This window comes from Ursus maritimus, unplaced genomic scaffold (genome assembly GCF_017311325.1).
Source record: "Ursus maritimus isolate PB19 unplaced genomic scaffold, ASM1731132v1 scaffold_3, whole genome shotgun sequence".
NCBI lineage: Eukaryota > Metazoa > Chordata > Mammalia > Carnivora > Ursidae > Ursus > Ursus maritimus.
In genome coordinates this window covers 13,006,276-13,018,966 of record NW_024425563.1, presented here as the reverse complement: position 1 = coordinate 13,018,966, position 12,691 = coordinate 13,006,276, and the positions used below count along the sequence as shown (strand labels likewise).

The 12,691-nt window shown below is 50.4% G+C and overlaps 1 protein-coding gene across 1 annotated transcript in view; it reads left to right on the top strand.

Moving 5' to 3' along the window:
* TMEM178B (transmembrane protein 178B) overlaps positions 1 to 12,691 on the top strand; it is a 323,401-nt gene that overhangs the window by 255,742 nt on the left and 54,968 nt on the right. The window lies entirely within an intron of this gene.

Genomic DNA, 12,691 nt, shown 5'->3' with positions numbered 1-12,691 from the left:
TATGTTATCATACCTCCTAAAGTCTGGACACACTGAAGGAGACTTTTTTTTGTCTCAATAAATCATCAGCTCTGTGCTTTGGCCTCTCCTCGACTCGCGATCGCATTTCTGGGGGTTTTGCTTGAAGATTGATTCTGCACAATTTAGTCAAGGGTTTTACCTCTGACCACCCCAGAGCATCGTCTGCATCTTGCAGAAGTCCCTGGGAAAACTGGAAAGAAAGCAGCAGCTCCATGATGGTCGGTCTATAGCCCAACGCTTGCTGGTCTTGGTACTTTTCTTCCAAATTTCCAGGTTGAACATGGGCTGAGCTTTTCTGTAGGGAAATGGAGGGTGATGTCAAGCACTTAGGTTTGGGCCTAAGAGAGTTTGGTTCCGACGTGGCCCCCCACATCCCATCTACCTGGGCCTAATATAAGTAGGGACCCTCCAGTCCACCAGGAGAGGCAGCCCAATGTGGTGACTCAGGATTTGGGTGTGCTTTCGAATCCCAGCTTTACCACCTACTGGCTGTGGGGGACAAGATACCTACCTTTTTCTAGTTTTGGTTTCCTGACCAGTAATAATATCTAACTGTGAGAGTTGCTCAGGGGACTGTAAATTATAAAATGCCTCACCCTCTACGATGTCTGATAACAAAAGCCAAACTGTGGCCCCTGTGTGGAATAATGATGTCTCCGGCACCTCTGTCCCAAGGATACCGCCCATGACCCAGCTGCTGTTTTCCAGTGTTAATGTAGATCTGTGGTATTTTGAGCAAATTCTGTTATTTTCCATTTTTCTTTTATGCCTGGTTCGTTTACATATTTTCAGATTCTAAGATACAGAGAAGCGAATTACATAAATAGTTCCTTTGTACATATATTTTTTATATATCTTATGTAATATATATATATATTTTTTCTCCTTAGCCATATATCACCCCAATCGTCCTTTGCCTTTCTGCTCTGAATTTCATTAAAAAATGAAGCCCATTTTTAAGTTCCTGCTCCATATTTTTTTTTAAGATTTTATTTATTTATTCGACAGAGACAGCCAGCGAGAGAGGGAACACAAGCAGGGGGAGTGGGAGAGGAAGAAGCAGGCTCCTAGCGGAGGAGCCTGATGTGGGGCTCTATCCCAGAACGCCGGGATCACGCCCCGAGCCGAAGGCAGACGCTTAACCGCTGTGCCCCCCAGGCGCCCCCCTGCTCCATATTTTAAATAAGGGCTCCCCACAAGCTCTGTACCCACCTGTGATGCCTCTGACCTTCCGTTAGCTTGAACCTCCTCTTTGTCTACCCACAGTCAGCCCCCTGCTTCTTATATGCACCCAAAGGAGTCTCCTCACTCCTGCCAGCCCCCACCACTGACCTATCATTTGTCTCCAATAATCCTGATTCTAGTTCCTTAGTTCGGTTTCCTAAGAAACCTGGCCACCGATACCTCCAGAAGAATCTACAGAAGGAACTCCGCAGATGCCCGGAACAGTTATTAAGAATTTAACGGCACGTACGGATGGCCTCGCGCAGCTAGCAGAGTTTCCTTGTTTTGATCCTGCTAACGAGCTCAGAGCATGAGCAGGGCTGGTGTGTTACTTCTGTTCGAGGATGAGGAGGCTGAGGCCCAGAGACCAAGGTCTCCCCAAGGCCTCTCTGCCAGATTGTGCTGGTACTGGAGGCGGACCCGTCACTTCCACGTCAGGGCCTGGTCCCCGGCGCTCTCCCTCCCCCTCCTCTGCAAGGGGGGACCGAGCAAGACATATTTACTCTGCTTATTTATACGTATATGGCTTTCTATATCAGGGAAATGGGAGAGAAGGACGGGGGTGGGGTTGAGAACGGGTTGGAACCAGAGAGCTATAATTAATTCTTTCTCCCACACAAACCACTGAAATACCGCATGTAATAAACAGTATCATCCGCAAAATGCCATGATTATACAGTGTTGCTTCATATTGGGGAGGAAAGGGGGGTTGGTGCTAATTAACAAGTGGGGATGGAATGTTTACAACATACTATTACTGGTAATAGAATTATCTTCACCCTCCTAATCATAATGGAGATGCAGAGATCCTCCCAGCTGCATGTCTGGCCATGCCCTGTGAAATGGGAGGAAGTGAGGTGTGGGGGCCTATGATGGGTCCTGGTGCGCTCCCCTGCTCCCCCACCCCCCACCCCATGTGAGGAGTAGGGCAGCAGGGAGGGGGAGGCAGGGACCTCATCACACCAGGGAAGGAGCCACTTCGCCAGCACCCCTCACCTGCTTGTCATCCCAGTTTGTCTCTGGCCTTCTTGCATGTGTTGCTGCCCAAATTCTGAAAGAAGAGGACAGAGAATCTGTCCTTCCAGCAAGCCCTCAGACAGCCCTTAGACAGATCTGGTGGTCTCCAGCGTAGAAAGAGCCATGTTCCAAATTTTTCCTGTAATAGGGTGATTTGGATCTCAGAACACAGTTTCTGATGGATACATGCCCAAAACAGGCAGGTTTCCTTGCCAGTGAGTAAATGTCCAGTTAGCCCACGTGTAAGTGAGCTGGGAGTTGGGAGCCCTGCCCCTAGTTTCAGCTCTGTCGCCAGCTGCCTGTGTGACCATGTGCAAGCCATTTGGTCCCTGCACCTGATTTTTTCACTTGAAAAGCGATGACCTCCCTATTTAAATAATGTAGAATTATATCACCATTATAAATCTTTCCGTGAGAAGTTCCTTTTTTTTTTTAACATTTTTATTTTTTTTATTGTTTCTTCAATTTAAATTCAGTTAGCCAAGGTATAGTACATCATAGTTTTGGTTTTTTTTTATGTTCTGTGAGAAGTTCTATTCCAATTTGTAATGTGCAAGACTAGAATGCATCTGCCCAATCGGGCATAAGTGGGGCTGTCCTGCCTCCCGTGCCTTCCACCAGCTTTCAGGCAGAGTAGAGCTGGAGCTGTAATATCGGCCTCAGGGCAGCAGGAGAAATGGAAGGGGGCCCAATTCCAGCTGTCCCAGAAGCTGAGTCAAGGTCACCTGCAGGGTCAGGAGATCGGTGGAGGGGGAGGAGAGTGGGTAGGTAGGAGGTCACGAAGGCAAGGCGGAGGGAGGAGTGCCACAGTATACACAGGTAGACTTTTTTTTTAAAGATTTTATTTTTTTTGACAGAGCACAAGCAGGGGGAGCGGCAGGCAGAGGGAGAAGGAGAAGCAGGCTCCCCGCTGAGCAGGGGACCTGATGCAGGGCTCGACTTGAGCTGAAGGCGGCTGCTTTCTTTTTTTTTTTTTAAGATTGTATTTATTTATTTGGCAGAGAGAGAGAGAGAGAGAGCACGGCAGGGAGAGGGAGAGGGAGAAGCAGGCTCTCCGATGAGCAAGGAGCCTGATGTAGGGCTCGATCCCAGGACCCTGGGATCAGGACCTGAGCTGAAGGCAGACACTTAACTGACTGAGCCACCCAGGCGTCTCCACAGGCGGACTTTGTAACACATTGGGGACTCAGTAAGGAGCCTCTGACCGGGTCTAAGGGTGGTATCAGAGACAAACTTTAGGATATTTGAGACTTTTGCTTGACTTCTACAACCCAGAACTTTGTAGCAACTCTTGGAGTCTAATCGGAGGGGTAGTTTAAGTTCTGGATCCCCATTTTGAAGAGGAGGAGCCCTCTTCATGCTTTGGAGCAATCTTTGCCCTCTAGATACACTGAGGACGAAGGCACCTCGGTTTTGCCACACTGTGTGGGGAGCCGCTGTGACCCGGATCCTATGCCCCGGAGCCCAGCAACACCCAAGGACGGGTGGGCGCTGGCATAGGGAGGATGTACCCAACAGCCACCCGCTCCTGTCTCCTCCCTCGCCTCTCCCTGCTCTTGCCCACCACAGCGGGCTTTCTTCTGTCCCCAAGGCTTGGAGACTCAGACACCCATGTGGTCTTTTTCCCAGGCCATCTGCAAGAGCACGTGGGAGGCAAATTAGACTGTGAGGCAGCGAGCAGAAAATATGATTTGCTAGAACGGTTTGATGGAGAATCCCGGGCTTTCTGGAAGCTGCGGGAGGTGTGCAGAGGCTTCAGCGAGCTGTGTTCCCCTGGCCTCTGGTGTGAGCTCCCAGAGCGGGCCAGTGAGGCAGGGAACGCTTGTCCAGGCCCCTCAGTGTGCAGATGAGGGACCTGAGACCCAGAAAGTTGAGCTGACTTCTCCGGGATTGCGAAGCTCCATGGCGTTAGAGGCGGGACCACGACTCCTGTGTGTCATTGTGAAGGTCCTCGTTCATTTCCAAAGAAGGGGTGTTGAGCAGAGAGGCTTGAAAGGGCATTTTATTTCCGTCAGTAGGAAAGCACACCATCTCCCCAGTCCTCCCAAATTAGAAAGCATCAAGCTGGGGGCGCCTGGCTGGCTCAGTTGGAAGAACATGCCACTGTTGATCTGAGGGTCATGAGTTTGAGCCCCATGTTGGGTGGGGAGATTCCTAAATAAATAAATAAATAAATAAACTTAAAAAAAAAAAGGTATCAAGCTGTAGTCAGTGTTCTCTGCGTATGTGACCAGCATAGATTCAGCACCTGTTTGCTTTCTTTTCTTTTTTTAATTGTGGAAAGGTTTCACGTCAGTGCACATTCCAACCAGATTTCTCTCCGTGTCCCGACTTCCCTCTGATTTTTGTATTTCTTATCTTCAGGTGCCTGGCCCGCATCCCCACTCGGCCCTTGCGTTCATCTCCAAGTCAGCACTGGCCAGTTGAGGGGTTTTTCTCAAGATTCCTGGATGTGGGCTGCAGGCACCTCACTAGGTCCCTGGACTTGAGTCTGCCCCTGACTCGGACAGTGCTGGGTCCACCTGCCAGGATAAACATTTGGGGGAGGTGGTGGGAAATACGGTCGTGGGGAACATGGGTGGAATCCCATTTCAGTATACGAGCTGATGCGTGGTCAAGACCGAGTCATGGCAGGAACTCAGGCCTGCCGGCTCCTCCTTCCAGTTTACGGCAATGCGATGTTCCCTGTAACCACAATGTCCTAGGAAGGTAGCTTGTCTTAACCGGGCCTCTGCCCATGAGATCAGTTTCACGCCTGTGTTCTGGGTCTGTGTCTTTGGCATGTCTTGGGAGATGGCTTGTAGATGTCACTCTGTTAAGTTCCCTTGCCTGCACGTTGAACCCCTTTCAGGGAGAATCAGATGACTTCTGTTCTGCTCATGGTCAAGGGCAGGTCTACACCCTCGGTGAGTCCCTTTCTTCCTTCTGCTGCCCCTGAGCTTTCCTGTTTATGTATTACGTCGGGCTTTGGGATTTTTCATTGCTGTGCTCTTTTAAATAAATGTGCAGGTACTCTCCATTTGAAAGGAAAGCTTAGTGGGCAACAAAATACATATTCAGGGACTTTAAAAACAGTCTTTTCCACGTCAGACTCCGTGTTGGCTTCTGGGAACAGAAGATTAGACGTTGGTGTCTGTTCGCACGGAGTCCGCGGCCAAGGGCAAGCTACAGCGTGGACATGGGTAACTATAACATGACATCATGAGTGCCACAGGCCATTGTTCACCCGCTGGCAGGGCTTCTCCCGTGACAGGCCACCCTGATAGGCAGGGAGTTCTAAAGTTTTGGAGTAAGCTTGGTAGAGTTCACTGCTGCTTTTTCTTTTCTTTTTTTTTTTCCATCTGTTCACAGAGGATGAAAACAAAGATCAGTCCAAATTAAGACTGAGTTTCAGAAGTACAGAGAAGGTTCTACATCTCCTTTCTTCATTTGACTCCACCCTGAGCCCCAGAAGCCCGCGTCTCAGGCTTGTTCTCTCGAACACACCTGCATTTTCGTGCCTTATTCCACTGCTTCAGCTAGGGCCCTGAGATACACACATTGCCTCGGCTTGGATCAGTGATGCCCTTCCTTTTCCAAGATGGTTTCATCTTTCCTAGAACCTCCTTTCTCCTCTTCGTTCCAAGCTGGGAATTCACCCACGCATGCCCAGAATAGTATATTCTAGCCATACTCCTGTTGAAGGCAGCCGGCAGCTTTCCATTGGAGACAGTCTTTCATGCGGTTCTGAGAAGAGAGATTACGTTCTCCGGTAAAGGGAGGGGCTGCCTCACACTGTCACAAAGAAGGCCACAGCCTCTCTGCCTCGGGGCTGGAAGGGGGATGGTCAGGGAGGCTCCAGGAGGAAGTAGCCCTTGAGCTGGGCCTTGAGATATGAGCAGTAGAGCAAGGAAGGTATTCGAGTCCGGGTGGGACAGCCCAGAAGCACAGAGTGTGGAAGGGACATGGTGTGGCACGTCATTGCCTCTGGCCTGTCGTCTTTGTCCCAGCTTAGATGGTGACAGTTGTCCCGATGTCCTAGTTTCCTTTTCCTCTCTAAAACCTTCTCTAAAGAACAGAGGACCTCTTCCTCCTGAAAGCCCTCCGAGAAGCACTATTAGGGGAAACAAGAGTGTGAGCCAGTGACCACTAACACTCCAGGTCTCAGATGCCTGATGGATTACCCAGGATAGCTATACACTGGGAGCCCACCACTCCCAATTCCAACCAGTGCCAGAGAATCACTTCCAAAAAGTTAAAGACCTGACTGTCTTACAAAATAGAATGAACATGTTTCAAAAATATATCCCCATCTATTACAGAGGGAACCAGTAAGATGGCACACCGGTTCACAGATAATTAAAGAAAAGTTGATATGGGAGCACCTGGGTGGCTCAGTCAGTTGAGCATCTGCCTTCGGTTCAGGTCCTGGGATCGAGTCCTGCATCGGGCTCCCTGCTCAGCGGGGAGTCTGCTTCTCCCTCTACCTGCTGCTCCCCCTGCTTGTACGCATTCTCTCTCTCTCTCTCCCTCTCCCACTCTTTCTCTCTGTCAAATAAATAAATAACATCTTTAAAAAATAAAAAATAAAAAGATTGTTAGGTTGGCTACAACGCTGGCGTGGGGACCACAGGGCAGTAACAGTGAGCGCTTGGCTTACCTTCTCTCCAGAGAGCATCTGTATCTGCAGGACAATATTCACTTGCATTCCTGTTGCATAGAATCGGTTTCGGGGTTTTGGGGGTTTTTTGCTATCAGTTTTCTAAACATTAACATCTACCCTGACAGAGCTGTGAGTATCCCAGTCGATAGCAAGCCAGACCCAGGTGCGCACCCGTAAGGCTCCAGCCACTCCAGGCCGCCAGCCACCTGCTCCCCGTGCTGCAGCAGAAGGACCCACGACCGTTGCATTTCCAAACCTTGGACGGTTTTTTTCCAAACACCAGGGAAGGTGGCCTTAGGAAGATCCTCGGTTTTGCCCTTTTCTTCTGCATTAATGAACGCACATCCAGCGTCTTCCACATACGAGGTAGTCTGCTGAGCCGTGGCGGCACCAAGAGGCACGAGCGCGAGGCTTGTTCCTGCCCTTCGGGACCTCACCACGCTAGCAGGCCCTGCAGGGAAGGGCTGAGGAGAGGAGTAGGCACCGACCGTAGATATTAGTCAAGTTCTGGGGAGAGAAAAATCCGTTCTGGCGAGGGAGGGCAAGGAGGCTTCTGAAGGAGGTTTGGAATACCTGTGGGTTTCGCTAACCTGGTTTCCCCTGTCTGGCACGTGGGTGTCTGCCTGTCTGCCCGTGTGGGTGTAGGCTCCCTTCTTTGTACATTCTGTGGAGCTGGGAGTTGGGCTGTTCAGCAATTCCCTTCCTCCTCCCTCCCCGTGCCTGTCATTACCACTCACATTTCCGCTGTCTTGTCGGACGCTGCATCGCGCTGGAGATCAATGGCACACGCCGTGACTGTCGGTCCCTGCTGCTGGCGGCCGGGGATCAGGCGCCTTGGTGCTCCCCTGCAAAGGCAAAACCGAGCCAGGCGAGGACAGGAGAGATGAAAAAGTGGGAAGAAAGTGAATTGATGAGCATTTGTCTGGAGACGGGTGGACAGACTTGAGATCGATGTCACCACCTCGGCTAGTTTTGGCCTGTAATGATCCGAGTTCCAGCCAACCTGTTATTATAGACACTTAGCAATGACAAGGGGAGGCCTGAGGCAGCCCAGGCGCTCAAAGGCCTGTGTATGGACAGCCGCTGATCTGGGGAGGGCTCAGGGTTATGGGCAGAAGGAAGCGTAGAATGAGAAAGAGGAATCCTTAGTTTCCTTTGGTTCTTCTTTAGCCCCTGTAAAGAGGAGCATACTGCCTTTGGTGGCGCTCTGTCCCCGCCGTTTTATGTAATCGTATGGAGGCAGGCTCCAGCAGGGAACATAGGTGCTCCCTGTGTGGCTGGCATACCTCACGTTTGCCCTAGGCTTGAGCCTCTTTGAAAGCGTGGCCAAAATTCTTACACACGTGTGTGCTGTGTGGGCGGGGCGTTGCCTCGGCTAGCGGGGTCCAAGAGCAATACAACGTGAGACACATAGGTAACTTCATTCTTCTCGTTGCAAAAGTAAAGAAAGTCTACAAGCAAACAGGTGAAAGGAATTTTAATATATTTTCTTTCAGCATATCCAAAATTTATTAATTGCAATACATCATCAAAATAAGATAGTTTACACTCTTCTTTGTACTTGACAGCACACCTCCGTTTGGGCTAGTCATGTTCAAGTGCTCAGGGGCCCCACGCAGCTCACAACAGCTGGACTGACGGCACAGACCTGGGCAGGAAAGCCCAGGGGTCCGTGGCCTTGTAAGTTCAGAGCCACGGTTCAGCTGGGCTTTCTAGCCAGCTTTAAAGCTAATTATAAGCACGTGTAAGTAAAATTCTGACACGTGCTACAACATGGACGAACCTTGGAAACAGTTTGCTAAGTAACGAGCCAGACACAAAAGGACGAAGACCATATGATCCCACTCATGTGAGGTTCCTCGAGTACTCAGTTCAAGGAGACAGAAAGTAGAACTGTGGCCATCAGGGACTCAGGAAGGGCGAATGGGGAGTTAGAGCTTAGTGGGGACAGAGTCTGTATTTGGGAAGATGAAAGGGTTCTGGAGATGGACAGTGGTGATGGTGGCCCAACAGTGTGGGTATACTTGCTGCCACAGAACTCTACACTTAAAAATGGTTAAGATGGTAGGTTTTATGTCTATTTTACCACAATAAAAAAGGAGGAGGGGGCATGTCTGGGCTGGCCTGCTGGTCCCAGGAGAAGGAGAGAGACACGTGGAACAGAGCCACGCCCCAGCTGGCCATGCACACATGGGGTGAGAACTGGCAGAACTTGGGAGATAGTTCCCAAAAGGAGGTGACTCTTGACCTCTCATCCAACAAGCCCGCCACAGACCTGCCTCATCTCCAGGGGAGACGTGCCTCGCCCCCTCATATACCTGGTCCAGTGCCTGGCCTGCTGCCACCAGAAGCCACACCACGGTCATCGGGGAACCTGCTGCAAAGGGATCTTTTCTCCCAGATGAGGTCCCTGAGGCATGTAGGACCTCTCCTGCCCTTTGTAAACAGAGGGCATTCACACGAAGTGAGCCCGGAGCAGGAGCGCGGAATCAGCTTGGCTCCGAGGCCAGAAGGACCGTGTTCTGGCAGGGCTGGCTCTGTGTTGTGACCGAAGTAGCATGGGTTTGCTGTCCTAGGGACCTGCCTGGACCCCCTCCCTCTGCCACTTTGATGCTGTGTGGTCCCGGAAATTGACTTTACCCGTCCCTGAACATCCGTGTTCATACCTGCAAATGGACACGATAGGGCCGTTTGTGATTTAATCCAGGGTCTTTGCCAGTGCTGGGCACAGCGTGGGTGCTCACAGCAGCATTTAGTCAGATGTCAGAGCTCCCACCTGCCTGTGATAAGGGGCGCAGCCCTCCAGGGAGGGGCCTGGTTCTTATTCACCGTCCTGTGACAGGGAAGAGCTCAGACTATTGTGGTTGCAGTGGTTGGAATGCTGCCTCCGCCACTTGCTAACTGTGTTCATGGGCCAGCTGCTCACTTGCTGTGTCTGTTTTCTCATTTGTAAAATGGGAACGATAATGGGACCAATCTCATGTAGTTGTGAGAGACTGAGATCATTCACACCAAAGACGGAGTTCCATGCCTAGAGCAGAGAGAGCCTTCCAGCGCCATTAGCTATTCTAGAACATCCCCCGCCTTGACTGCCCCGTAAGCCCTGAGGGAGGAGGAGATCACGAGTAGTTATTGCAGAGGTTTCTCCGGAAGGAGGACCAAAAGTTCTCCCAGAAAATGCCACCCCTTCCTTAGTTTGTCCTTTGCAGTCTGTCATTGGAGCTCGTAGCTGCCCTAGGAGGTAAGACGCTGTTCTCTTCACTGCATCGATTTCCTGAGGCCACCATAACAATTGACCACAAACTGGGGGACTTAAAACCACAGGAATTTATCGTCTCGTACTTCTGGAGGCCCGAAGTCCGAAGCAAGGTGTTGGCAAAGCTATGCTCCCTTTCAGGGCTCCAGGGGAGACTCCTTCCTTGCCTCCTGCAGCTTCCGGCGGCTTTGGACGCTCTTGGGCTGTGGCTGTATCCCTTGTCTCTGCCTGGCTCCTCACATGACCTTTCCTGTGTCTCTGTGTGTCAGTCTTCCTGTCCTTTCTCTTCTAAGGACACCAGTCGTTGGACTTAGGGCCCACTCTAAATCCAGTATGATCCCTTGAGACACTTAATTACATCTGCAAACCCTACTTCCAAATAAGGTCAGATTCCCAGATACCAGGGGTTAGGACTTGGACACATCTTTTTGGGGGACACATTCAACCCAGTACACCCATTTTACCTAGAAGGAAGTCGGGGCTCTCGTCTTTTCTAAGGTCTTATGGCTGCTTAGCAACATGGCTGGTCTGGAATGCAAGCCTCCTGTGCCTGGCCCAGTGCTGTGTCCAGGACCCCGAACACCTCTCTGACCAGCATCCAGCACCCCAAGGGCAAGGCCTGTGGGCAGAGTTCCCCTTTGCAGCCTCCCCTGCAGCATACGGGGACGTGGTCCTTCTGCTCTCGGCTTTGCAACCCTACGTCCCGTGTTGGCACAGGCTTTTCTGTGTGTCCTCTCTGGACAGCCGCTTCCTATAATGCCTTGTAATGGAAATGAACTTGTTTCTGTGACCCTCCCTGGTGCCACTGGGATGCTTGAGGACAGCCAGATCTGGAGACTTCAAGTCCTAACCCCACCGAGGGAATTCGGACACGGGAACTGCAACTCCTCTGACAGACTGGTGGTGTAACAGCAGCCAGGTCTTTGGGCCCCTTGCATCGTACCCATGATCAGCCAGACACCCGTGTCCGGCCCGGCCTGGGCAGTGCCATTGAGGAACCCCACCATTCCGGACGCCCTGCCCTGACTCCAGACACCAGGTCACAATCTGTCTCTACACCTTACCTTGACCTTACCTGACCTTGACCATGGAACGCATTTCCCCAAGTATAGAATGAGAAAAACCACTCCCTATCCATCTTGCAAGCTGAAAAGCAAATGAACTAAGTTCTCTAAAAGTTCTTTAATGCCAGTGTAAAGATTAATTATATTAATATCTCCCCATTCTCCCCCACCCACGTGGGAAAACTCAGACTCTGGAGAAACCACACTCCTTAACCAGGGGTGGGTCCTCCCCCTGCCCAGAGGCAAAGGCAGCCGCCCAAGACCTTTCAGGCTCTTCCCTCCTTGGGCCTGGGGTCTAGCCTCAAGGACGAGGCACTCACCTAAGGGCTCCTGTCACTGTACAGAAGCCTCTGGGTCTCTTTGGAGAGGGGATCGGGCTTCCTGGGTCGTGAAGCCGCTGGGACAGGCTCTACAGATAGATTTCCATTTTAATAGATGTGTCAGGGCGTCAAATGTCTATGTTGCATTCAATCCTCATTAAAATGGAAGCCCACTGCCACCCGGTACAGAGGAGATGTGCTGCATTATTTATTGTTTTTTATCTGTTTTCCTAAAACTGGGCTGTTCAGGTTCAAATGGCAGATAAAATTGCCACCCACCTCTCTCCACCCTGTCATTTTCCAGCTCACATCTGTTCACTGCACATTGTATGTTAAATGTTATGTTACCAGAGTGTCAGAAGCCCTGAGCGGCACCTTCTGAAATCTGATTTGTCTAGCTCCCTGGCAATTTGTAAGGAGTATTTCTGCTCCGTCCTTTCTCAGCAAGGTCCCTGGCTCAGGTTTCCATCTCTCTGCATTCTGGCCTCTTCTCCATCTTGTGCCCCATTGGAGCTCCTTGCCCTAAGCTGTCAGGTGGTTCCTTTGTCCCTCCATCCATCACCCTGTTCCCTGCCTTCTGTCTTGATCCTGTACTTGACCAAGCCCCTGGTCCTCTATCCCAGAATGCATCAGATTTGGATATTGACATGACAACCCTGCCCCCCACTCACGAGCCCTAAGGACTTGGAACAGAACTAAACAAGCACGAATTCAGCCCCACAGCCCTTGCAGATATACGTCTGAGCTTCTATGATTATTGATCATTGCACTGACGTTCTTACATCATTACCGTACAAATATACTGAGTCAAAAGGACCACGTTTCCGTATTTCCATAACTTTGATTAACTCCTAGAAGAACAGATGAGTTGAAATGGATGTAGTAGTATGCTAAAATGTTCACTTAACAAAATGGCATCATATTCTAGTTAGAATGAGGGGGGAGCAGCTCATGTGGGCAGACATGAAAATAGTTTTGTTTTATTATACCGGACCTTCCTTCAAATGTCATTTGTTAAGATAAAAATCTGATAATGAGCTCCCCAGAACTCAAATTCTGAAGTTGAAGTGGGATTTTGCTGTAACTTATACATTTCTAGAGTTCACCCCCCCCCAGGCTGTATGAACTAGAGATAAAATAGAGCTGA